The following is a 12,484-nucleotide window of genomic DNA, read 5'->3' as shown; positions in this document are numbered from 1 at the left end:
ACCATGGTACCGCAGGACACAAACCTGTAGTTTTAGGGGTGCTGTCATATTTTACATTTTAATGCAGGTGAAAGGACCTAATTAAATGACAAGATAATTTGCAAGCATCTGGGAGGCTAGTCTGAAAAAGCTTGCATAAGCATGCAATGCAATTACCTGTATTTCTGCACTCACTTGAGTCTGCTTAGCTCAACTCTCCTGTTATCAACGTGAGATGGGTAAAGTGAAACAGGTGACCAAACTCTTCTCTACTATAGTGACTTGAACAATGTGCCCATGGGAGTCCCAACCTGAATTTCAGTAGGTTACCAAATTACTGGCTGATATTGCTAGAATGGAAATTCACTTACACCAGTTAATCGATAGCAGCAGGATGCCCCAACACATAAAAAACAAAATACAGCTATTGCACTTTCAAAATTTATTTTCAATATGCCTCTGACCAAAGACCATCATCCAGGAGTGTACATTCAGGAACAAGAACACTGGGAACAGATTTCCTTTGCCACTTCAAAATCTTTAGGGATAAAGGTGCTACATATTCACTTACTTATTTACTTACTTACTTACTTAATTAATTAATTACCTACCTACCTATGTACCTACCTTGGTTCTCAAATGCCTTGGTACTCAAACAACTTGGAACCCAAAAACTGCAAACCCGGAAGTAAGTGTTTTGATTTGAGAACTTTTCTCAAAAGTCGAACATGCTCTGTTTTGAGTGCCACACTTCCATTTTGAGAGTTACGCTGAGGTCTGTCTGTTTTTGCTATTTATTTTGCATTTTTGTGGCTCTTTTTGTTCTGTTTCTGTGACTGTGTGGAACCCAGTTCAGCAACTGATTGATTGATTGTGTGGCTGCAGTACACTGTTTATTGTTTTCATTTTATGGATCAATGGTCTCGTTAGACAGTAAAATTCATGTTAAATTGCTGTTTTAGGGGTTATTTTTAAAAGTCTGGAACAGACTAATCTATTTTGCATTACTTTCTATGGAAAAGCGTGCCTTGGATTGGGAACGCTTTGGTTTTGGAACGGACTTCCGGAACAGTTTAAGTTTGAGAACCAAGGTACCACTGTATTTCATTGAACTCAGTAAAGTGATCTCCAAACCAAGAATTGCCAAGACCAAGATCTGCATTGCTTCAGAAAGGTTGCTGAATTATATGGCTTCAGACCATACCCTGGCATCCAGGCGTCATATCAGGATGTGCCTGGCTTTTGTTTTCTAGTTGCTTTGTTACCAAGCAATCAGACAAGTGGATGCTAATTGTTTATAGAATAGGTGATTGACCAAAGGCTCTAATTCTTTTCATTAGAGATATGCAGGTTTTTCCCATTGGAGGAAATTTGGGGTGTACTTTTGTCCACCGCCCCCCGCCCCCCAGCCTTGGGCACATTCCCTTCAGAATTGGTACTGTATTTACTGCAGTAGCTTTTACTGGTCTTTCGAAAACTATTTGGTCCTCGTTGAAGTAATAATTCTTCTCTGAAATAGGTTACAAATAGTTTAAGGTCTTACATTATGTTTCTTGAAAACACAAGTGATTTTTCTGGGCAATACTATGCATTTTGGGTTTTTTATTTTGTGTTTTTTTCTTATTAAGATTATTATTCAGAATGTTCCAGTTCCATAATCTAGCTGGCATTTGATTGGTCAAAGAAAATTTCTTCAATTGACTGATAAAATATTATCAAATAGTGATTAGATATGCAAAACATGCATTTATTGGAGCAACTGAAAAAATAATAAAACTTGTACTAATTACAGAAAACGACAGTCACCACAGTTCTGTCCTGCCCAGTCACTCCTATAGTTTTTACTGCTGTGTTTTCTGTGAACCAATGCATGATTATAAATTAAGTAAATCTTATTTTTAAACTTACTTTACAAGTTGCCGGCTGATTCTTTGTTAAGTGGGGTAAGACGGGGGAAGCCAGCTTACTTCATAGCTGGACTTGCTCAAGACAAGGCTTTGCAGCCTAATTCCTATTCTTTTGATTTTGCTGCCAAGGGTGGGAATTTAAAACACGGTTCAAGCCACACATGTGTGCACCTGGAAGGATAAATTTCAATTAATATATCCTCCCCTACCTCATAAAACCCATCCCACATTTGGAAATACCCTTGATTCCATGGCTGGAACTTCCATAGTTCCTGACTCACAGCTCAGCTCAGACAGCTTCCCACATCTATTGCTAGAACAGTTGAGGGCACAGCGAGTGCAGAGTTAAAAGGATGTGGATCCACACTTATCTTACATATAAGTACTCAGAGCATAGGGTGATTCTTTCAGATGGGTTTTTGAAGAAGCAGAAGAGAAATGTATTTTGCAGAGCTGCTCTATCCCACTTGTATAATGAAAATAGGTAAGGTAGAGAGGCTGAAAAACTGAAATAAATGCTGCATTAGCAAGAGGATGTCAAATTTTATACCCCTCCCTAGAGGAGGAAAGGGCATAATCAGGGATGCAACTAGTTTGTATGTTCAATAGTTTAGGAACAACCTGCCCTTTGAATGGAATTCATAATAAAACTATAGCTCAGGGCTTATAAAGATTAAAAAAAAAACACGTATATGGCAAGGGTGTAAATGGATATTCTACGGATAAATCTGATAAACAGAATATGCGCAAGAGAAGATGCTGACTTGGCTAGCATGTTGCAAAGAGTCACATATCCCTATTATCTGGTCACCGTTATGCATGCCTAACAGCTCACATGAATGGTGTCCTTCCACAAGCAGCATAACATATGCAGGGAACTCACACAACGCACAAATCAACTTCAGTGAACAAGACTGTCAAATTTATGAGCTCTCTCTGTTCACAAAAATCGATCTTGGTAACGCGTGACTTATCTCCTTGTACGCTGCACTACACTGAATAAAATTACTCCTTTCAGCTACTCAGTGAATCAACCACTGAAAATACATGAAACTACCCTAAAGCTAATCACATGTGGGAAGTAAATTATCTATCTATATCTATCTATCATCTATCTATCTCTATCATATTTTTAAAACTTAATTTGCTCTTAAATGTAAAAGCTTATTTAGGATGGCTTGTAAATTTAAAGGAACTGAATTGTGGTGGTTAGCAGCAGCTAGTCTTCAAGTGTATCCGTCCTCTGCAGACTCCATAAAGCCCAAAGCCACACAAGAAGGACATGAGTGCAGTTGCACCAACTTCTGTTCCTTAGCCACTGGTATTCAGAAGCATATTGCCTTTGCAAATGGAGATTATATATAGTTTTTACATGACCCATAACTAATGAGTAGGGCTGGAGTATTGCTTAGGGATTTTTGTTGGGTGGGGGTTGTTGCTCTTATTGATATTAATTTTTGTATCTTCATTTTACAGTCATGCCTCAGGTTGAAATAGCTTCGGGATAAGTATTTTCGGGTTGCTTCCAGGTTTCGCTGCATGCACAGACGCTCAAAATGACGTCACACGAATGCACGGAAGCGGCGAATTGCGATCTGCGCAGACGCGCTTATGCGGGTTGTGTTCGCTTTTGGATGCAAATGGGGCTCTGGAACGGATCCTGTTCGCATCCAGAGATACCACTGTATATCTCATTATGATTTATGTGGGTTTTTTCCAATTTGGCTGTGTATTTTAATGTTCTATGTATTGTTTATAACTACTTTTGTTAGTTTGTAATTGTGTGTTCTTTTTCATATTGTAAGTCTGAACTATGGAAAGGCAGCATACAAATAAAATTATTAATGTAGGTACATTTGTAATGATAGCTATATCCTTCACATCCTCCATGAGATGTCTCATAGCATACTATATTGTTTCACACACCATCTCTAAGCAGAGTAGCTTTTACAGGGTCAGAAGACTTTGCAGGTAAAAACAATGGAAACAGATTTCTACAAAAAGGTTTCAATACAAACGTACAGGATGAATATGTATGCAGTGAGAATACAGGTCATGCTAGTCCCATGGCAGTCTTACTAGAAGAAAACTGTTCCATCTCTACCTCACCCAGTCTCTTCCCCAACAAAACCCATCAACTCCTGATTTAAACCAGTTGGTGGGATACACTCCAGCTGACGTGGGATGCAGACATCAAGATCATGTATGTGGGATGCAACAATCAAGATCATCCAATAGCCAGAACAAGCAAGACGCACCAAAAATGCAACAAGAACAAGAAATGAATTTGGCAAGCCAATGGTTAGCTCAATGTTTGCTGAATCTATTGGCAGGGTTCATTGCATGTGGGCTGGAGGCTGGCTTGCATGACTCTCCCTCCGCTGCTTGAATGTCCAGTGGCAGCTGGGTGGGGTGTGGGTCTCCTAGCCAACTACTCAGACCCTCTTGCCAACAGTCTCAGCATCTCCTCCCATTCCTCCTCTCCCTTTGCAGATACTGCCAGGACTGCCCATTCCTGCTTGTCGGACATTTGTGTGCTTCTTCCAATCCACTACGGCTCAGAGGTGTAATCCAAATTACCTAAATTAGGATTACAACATGACCCTAAAACGCAATGGATTATTAAGAGTCATTCCTGAAGATCACCTCATACATCTCCACAAAGGAAACCAACAGTAGCAATAAGTGAATACTCTGAAATATAAGGTATGACATAACTCTTTTTATGCCAACACAAATATATTGACTGCCAAGCTAGTAAGTGAAGTTACTGTGCTTATCTACTCTCCTGGTCCATGTGGTCTGAGATTAATCTTTGTGCAGGGAAATGTAATTTTTCAGAGTGTCCCCGAGTCAGTTACCTAGCTTCTGAATCACACTAGTTTTAAAATAGTAAAAAGTCCAGTGGCTTTTTCAATCAATCAGTCCTTCAAATTCTGGCAGCTCAATAATATTGGTATGAACAACTGTCGTTTTACGGCAGCAACATCCATCAAATAAAATGAAGGATCCAATGTCAATCATTCAGGATAATAAAGTTGTTTCAATGGTATCGTTACATGGGATCAATATCTGCTGCATATCAAGTACATTTCACTTATTTTCTCTGAGATTGTATACTTTGGTTGCTTGTGCGCCAGGATTCCTCTTCGTCAGTACTTATGTATGAGACATACAAATTTTATCCTTCAGAACAAAATGCACAGTTATTTATTTTTCTGTGTGAATTAGAAGGCATCCTTTACAATAATGGCATTTGCTGATCCAGTAAATAAGTAAACAAATGTTATGACTAACTTTTAAAAAGTATTTTCCTAATTAACCATTTTTATTATTTATTTTTTCCACGGGGGAGTCCAAGTGGAGTTCACTTGGGAGGAATCACACAGCATGATCACTAGGTGTAGTATAACCATACGGGATGCGGGTGGCGCTGTGGTCTAAACCACTGAGCCTAGGGCTTGTCGATCGGAAGGTTGGTGGTTCGAATGCTCGTAATAGGGTGAGCTCCCGTTGCTCTGTCCCAGCTCCTGCCAACCTAGCAGTTCAAAAGCACACCAGTGCAAGAAGATAAATAGGTACCGCTGCAGTGGGAAGGTAAACAGTGTTTCCATATGCTCTGGCTTCTGTCACGGTGTTCCGTTGCACCAGAAGGGGTTTATTCATGCTGGCCACCTGACCCAGAAAGCTGTCTATGGACAAACGCCAGCTCTGTCGGTCCGAAAGTGAGATGAGTGCCGCAACCCCATAGTCGCCTTTCACTGGACTTAACCATCCAGGGGTCCTTTACCTTTCACCTTTACATAGTATAAGAAGAAGAAGAAGAAGAAGAAGAAGAAGAAGAAGAAGAAGAGGAAGAAGAAGAGGAAGAAGAAGAAGAGGAGGAGTTTGGATTTGATATCCCGCCTTTCACTCCCCTTCAGGAGTCTCAAAGCGGCTAACAATCTCCTTTCCCTTCCTCCCCCACAACAAACACTCTGTGAGGTGAGTGGGGCTGAGAGACTTCAAAGAAGTGTGACTGGCCCATGGTCACCCAGCAGCTGCATGTGGAAGAGCGGAGACGCAAACCCGGTTCCCCAGATTACGAGACTACTGCTCTTAACCACTACACCACACTGGCTCTCGACCATTTTCTGAAAGTAATGATGACACAAGTAACATTTGCAGTCCAAAAAAAGTCAACCAAACTTTGGGTTATGGTCTAATTCTATTTGAATCTAAAGGAATGCCCCTCCCCACCACAAACATAGGTTTGTTTGGATGGTTTGAGTAGCAGGATGACAAATGGAACCAATGTGGTTAGTGCTACAACTCTCTTCAAGGAGAAAAGAAAATACTGTTGTAGACTTTAGAGAAACATACAAGTTAATAAATTCTAGGATTGTGATTATTTGGGGCAGGAAACGAGAAATATAAGATGCAAAGGGTAGCCTCGGTAGCCTGACCAAGCTAGGGCCATTAAGGGAACAACAGAGAGCCACTGAGGGCCCATAGAGGGTTGTTAACAAAACAAGGACCCTGGAGATTTGGAAGGTTGCCAGGGTAACTGCTCTGGGAGAGGGCAAGGGGTTTCTGGGAAGAAGAAGGGGGGGGGAGGCTGGGATCCATCTTTGAGGAAGGCAGCCTGAAGGTTACTTGTGCTGCTGTCTCCAGAAATGTGCATGATGTAAGATCTGGACTTCCTCCATGAAAACTGAAGGTGTAAATAGGCGAATAAACCCTATTTCTTAAAGCATGACAGTCTCCGCTGTGTCTTCTATTTTCCAAAGGGACACAGACCCTGTGTGTATTCCTGTGGCCCCATGTGCCCTTGCCACTGCTTGGCAGAGAAAGGGGCAGGCACCAGGCTTTGGAACAATACAAAACCCTCTTCAAGCTTAACTCTTGGAAATATTAGACCAAATTCTCTTCATGTCTACTAGTTGCAAATTATACAGAAATAAAAAATACATTTCACATGAACATAATTTCTAAAACAAAAGAAGTTAAAACTAATCCTAGATGGCTGAGAACTTACAGGTTTACTGTATGTTTATTATTTAATTTCTATACCACTTAATATATTTAAAATATCTCTAAGCGGTGTAAACAACTAAATCAACAACGGTCAAGTTACCAAAATATAGCTACATAAAAGACCTTGACGTGGGGAAAGATTGAGGGCACAAGGAGAAGGGGACGACAGAGGACGAGATGGTTGGACAGTGTCCTCGAAGCTACTAACATGAGTTTGACCAAACTGCGGGAGGCAGTGGAAGACAGGAGTGCCTGGTGTGCTCTGGTCCATGGGGTCACAAGGAGTCAGACACAACTAAACGACTAAACAACAACATAAAAATGTTTGTGTGTGTGTGTGTTTTCCATTCGGCATACACTCCCTCTAAGCCTCTGGATTCTCACCCAGGTTTCAAACAAACTCTCTGCTCACCCACAAATGTCTCACAATGAGATGGGTTCCTGGAAACAGTGGATATCACCCAGTTGTTCACTCCAGACTTGCTTTTTATGGAGAGGCCCAAGGTGGATGGTACCTTCCTCAGGCAGTCCCTCTTCACTCTCCACACCCAGTTCGAGATGCAGTAGGTTTGTTGAGTTTCCCAGAGTGTCCAGAGGATGGGGAAAGGGCCCCCCTCCACTCACAGTTCTTTCTTCGCCGCCTCCTCCAGCCATTGAGGAAAAGGCCACTGCCCATTTCTTATGACTGAGCTCTTGCCACTCACAGAAGCATGGCATGTGTAGATGTTTATCTGAACCCCCTGCGTAAGCTTTCCTTCTTTTCTTAAAATATCTATTCCTAAATCTGATTTAGTTTTGTACCAACATGAAACAAATTTCCACTGAAACATTCATGAACCTCTGAAAGCTATATGTGATCTCGGGTAGCTTAAAAAAATGTAGAGTACCATTGCCTGATGAATAATCACCACAAGTGATAAGGCACACAGCTACAGGGCCCCTGAAAGGCTTTGCTGCAATACTGCCACAATATACTAATTCCCATGATATTATGGAGCAACTTCCTCTAGCAGCCAAGAGGTCAGGCCAGAGCAAAACAAATTGGTGCTTCACTTTAAAAGCACTGGACAGCATGGAATGATCAAAGTGGGCTCAGAGCTCTCCCTTAACTCAAAACCAATCTACCAACAGAGCCTCCCGATGAACTGCAACAAGCCCTTGTGCAACACAGCCAGGGAGGATCTTCCATCCCCCTCCCCCCCCAAAAAAATGTTGAAAGGTTAACCCATGCACTAGGAACTACAATTTATGAGCAACCAGATTTTTTCATGGCCACAAGCACAAAGCAAACGGATCAAAGTGTACCAACCAACACCATAGGTGCCTGTAAGACAAGAAATAAATGTAATAAACCAGAAGGAGAGGAGGCTGCACAGCACTTTAGGAGATCAATTATTTATTTTGCTACTCGGTTATGTGTTAATAATTCATAGTTCCGAAGATCATCTTTCTGAATAGGATGAACAGCATATTGCCCACTTACAGATATAGGCTTAGTTCCTTGTTGATTTAGGCTGCAGTTCTGTAAACAGCTAGGCTGCTTAACTCCTACTGACTTCAAAATGCTTTAAGTAGCCTAACTGATTGCAGAATTTTGTTTCTGAAAAAATAAATCAATGCTTGCATCCAGTTGTGTTCTTCCACCGATGGATAAATGTCAAAGGCTTCCATGAAAGGGGGAGGGAGATGATTTTTGCCAATTCTCTCTCTTCCCTGCAGTTTCCTGCACCACTATCATGCTGTTTGCTGTTCTGAAGTGTCCTCAACCACCAGGGACAGATGGCTAGAAAGGATAGGGGAAATCAGCAGAAAATGCCTCTGCCCTTTCCACTAATGGAAGCCTCCACCTGATCAAACAGCCTTCCATCAGTGGAAGAAGACAATTGGATACCACCCAATGCCTTTATGTCCTTATTTAAGTTATCAGGCTAATATTCAGCAGAAAACAACAGTGCCATGCTAAGCTTCCCCATCCAGGAAAACCATCACAGCATAATCTGAATTACTTCATTCACATATTAATATTAGGGGCTATGCCCTTTCTCAACTTGCCAAATCCCTGCCACTCCCCTACAGTAAGTCCCTTGAGGTTCTCCTCCTCACCCTGTACAACTATTAAGCTCGTTTTTTCTTGGCCTCTTGGATTTTACTGCATGCAAATCCAGGATTGTGATGAAGCACTACAAATCCTCCAACAGGGGCTGAGTGATGACAACCTTACAATTTTATGGATATAGGAAGATTTAGTCAATGAGTATTTGACCATGCTATGAAGAATTAAATTCTGTGAATCTTTACAACTGCAAGCAAAGGTGTGTGTTTTTTAAAGTATCATCAATCCACATCTCATTAGTTATTCCTTACTTTTGTAATTTTTATTTTTTTTTTAAAAAGCATGTCAAGAAACAATGAGGAAAATTTGAAATGTTAATTATTATAACATATCAAGTATTTGAGGGCACATATATAGCACTTTTATCAAAATCAGTTTGTAACCTAAATACATATTTCAGGAATAATTGCTGATCCACTCTGACCTCCTCAAGAGCTTAAGTAGCTACTTCAGAGTTTAATCTGCAGGGAATAAGCTACATGAAAAATAATTTAGCCCTTAACCAGGAGACAGAGGGAAAGAGAGAACCAACATCTTCTAATGATGCCCTTGTATTCAAATTTAACCCTTGAATATAATGACAGCCTTTTATCTCCAAACTAGATGGGTATAATTTGCCACAGAAGATAAAATGCGGCATCAGAGGGAAGAAAGCAGAGGTCATCAACAACATAATGGGTGGTAGAGATTACAGGAGGAACTGTGAAAGGTGCTGACTGATAGGCTAACTGAACCTCCAACAGTCAAGCTATAAATATATTATAAATATAAATATATTTTCTCATGCTATAAATATCTTATAGTATGGTGGAAACAAAGCATGGAGCAGCCGCTGAATCTACTAGTAGGTCAAGGGCTGCAAGTACGAGAACAGTCAATACAGAGGTCCCTGAATAGCAAAGTAAGATTCAGGATAAATAGTATTGTACTGGCAGAAATAGAAACCCATGGAGCTACTGAAGTCAAATGAACTTTTTTAGTGGTGCATCAAATTATTAGTATGGGGGTGGTATTTTGAGATTTCTCCTTCACACAAAACCAAAAAGAAAGTATTTCTTCAGTGAAGGAGGCTTTGTGCTCTGAAACAGCTTGGACTTTCATGAAGTGTCCATTACAGTTCATTTTATTCTATTAGAATTACATACATTTTGGAATTGAAAAGAATACATTATTAAAATTGATGCACATCTTTATTGCTTTTTAGAAGCAAATGATATGTAATAAACTTAATCCAACAAGGATATTTCAAAATCTAGACAGTTCTGTTTGCCATCTCGGATAAAATAAGTTGATATATAATTTTGAGAAAAAACAAAATAAATTAAAAGCCCCCAAACACAACATGCCCCCCACTCCTTTCATCCTATTTCAAATCAAAATGTGAGTGATGTGTCTGACATTTACTTGATATAAATATTAAGAAGGTGCTGGGTATGAAAGTCACCATTTGCCACTTCATTGCTAAAGAACAAACTTTGCTTATTAAGGCAACCTCCTTAATTAAAAATCAGTCAAGCCAAGCTTATGCTTGCTCATCTATCAAAGCTTCTATTATAGTCCAGATGTTTTCTTGGGTCTACAATGACATACCAATTAAACAAAACACATATTTTAATGTAGCATGCTCACAATCTTCAAAGTTCTTTCTTTCTATTACAAAACAAATCAGCACACACAAAGAGTAAAATCTCCATACCTGCCAAGTTCAGTAGTTAAAAGGGCACCTCCTATTGATGTCAATTCAATATCCCCCACATTTATTTTGACACTGGATGATTTAGCTATTTATTATTGCTCTTTAAGCTCAGTGAACCGTTTAAGTAAGTGGGCAAGTCCTAGCTGAATTAATGGCTTTTGCCATTTTATCATCTTCTGTGTGGCTTGAATATATGGTCAGGCTGGTGTGGAACTTTCTCACATGGTATGATGACAGCAAAATCTTTTCAAAGCAGTTGGCTTTGAATAATAATGTACCACTGTATAGAAACTTAGTTTGATGAATAGCGAACTTATTTGATTTGTGATGTCTGAGGTACTGGAGAGCACCAGGATTCAAGAGGAAGAAGAAGTATTTATGAAGCAATCTCCCTGACAAACCAGCATCTAAAGTTATTAGTCTCCAAGAAGCCGTTCATTACCTATGTTCCACAAGAAGAGCACATTTTCAGTCCTTGAACAAACACCATCAGTATATAAGCAGCTGATACTATACTGTAAATTATTTTGAAAAATATAATACTTTGTCTTCCCAATAGCTATTACTTTTCACCAATCATTTTTCAATAAAGCCCAACATAAAAATTGGCTTTTGTTTTGGTATATGTTTTAATTTTCAATTTTAATTTTCAGCATCAATATAATCAGCATAATTCAACTACATAAATAAAATGCTGGCCAAGGAAGAGAAATGGTGACAGGGCACAAACAGGAAGCTCACTGAAAAAGTATGTTCTATGAAACTTAGGAATGTTTCACTTAAGAGGCAATTATACACATCAATTCCAGTGAATATGCGTGCGCACGCACAAACACAGGGACATAGGACAACAACCAGCTCTTCGTGTGTTTGCAAGCGGTGAAGCAGATGTCTATAATTGATTCATATTCATATATATATATATATATATATATATATATATATATATATGGTGGCCATACTGAACAGTGTCTTACCTGAGTAATTCTAGCCTTTTATTGAAGGGAACTAAAACAGGATGTGCATGCCTGATGTTAAAAACATTTTAGCTAAACACTTTGTGTTTTTAATATCCTGTTGGAAGCCACCCAAAGTGGCTGGGGAGTCCAAGCCAGATGGGCGGGGTATAAATAATTTATTATTATTATTATTAGTAGTAGTAGTAGTAGTGGTGGTGGTGGTGGTGGTGGTGGTAGTTGATTTGTAGTTTAGATGTTTTTGGTTTTTTATTTATTATGTGATTTTTGCTTAACTTTTGTAAATCACCTGGTAATGAGTTCCTCCAAAGAGGCAGAGCATGAATGTGTAAAATAATAAATAATTACAATGATTTAAGAGCAGGAAGAGTGTCCCTGCCCAAATCCACAAGTTATCCAAGGCACACATGTCTATCATTTTTTTCATACTTTGGGAAATTATGAATACAGTGGTACCTTGGGTTAAGAACTTAATTCGTTCTGGAGGTCCATTCTTAACCTGAAACTGTTCTCAACCTGAGGTACCACTTTAGCTAATGGGCCTCCTGCTGCCGCCGCGCCGCTACCGCGTGATTTCTGTTCTCATCCTGAAGCAAATTTCTTAAACTGAGGTACTATTTCTGGGTTAGCAGAGTCTGTAACCTGAAGCGTATGTAACCCGAGGTACTACTGTACTTTACAGAATACATGTCAAAAGAAGACTATGATATCCCAAGCTATTTCTGCATCTTCATCAGATTTAGATGATGATGATGATGATTAGAAACCCTAAAACCAGGACAAGCAGACTTGAGAA

The 12,484-nt window shown here is 39.7% G+C and overlaps 1 protein-coding gene across 12 annotated transcripts in view; it reads right to left on the bottom strand.

The window, feature by feature from the left end:
• Positions 1-12,484, bottom strand: part of LOC310756452 (contactin-4) — a 536,818-nt gene that overhangs the window by 183,910 nt on the left and 340,424 nt on the right. The gene's annotated exons all lie outside the window — the stretch shown is intronic.

Source organism: Podarcis filfolensis (genome assembly GCF_964270895.1).
Source record: "Podarcis filfolensis genome assembly, chromosome: 2".
Taxonomy (NCBI): domain Eukaryota; kingdom Metazoa; phylum Chordata; class Lepidosauria; order Squamata; family Lacertidae; genus Podarcis; species Podarcis filfolensis.
Note: the sequence above shows the minus strand (reverse complement) of the source record. Positions and strands in the feature narration are given on the sequence as shown.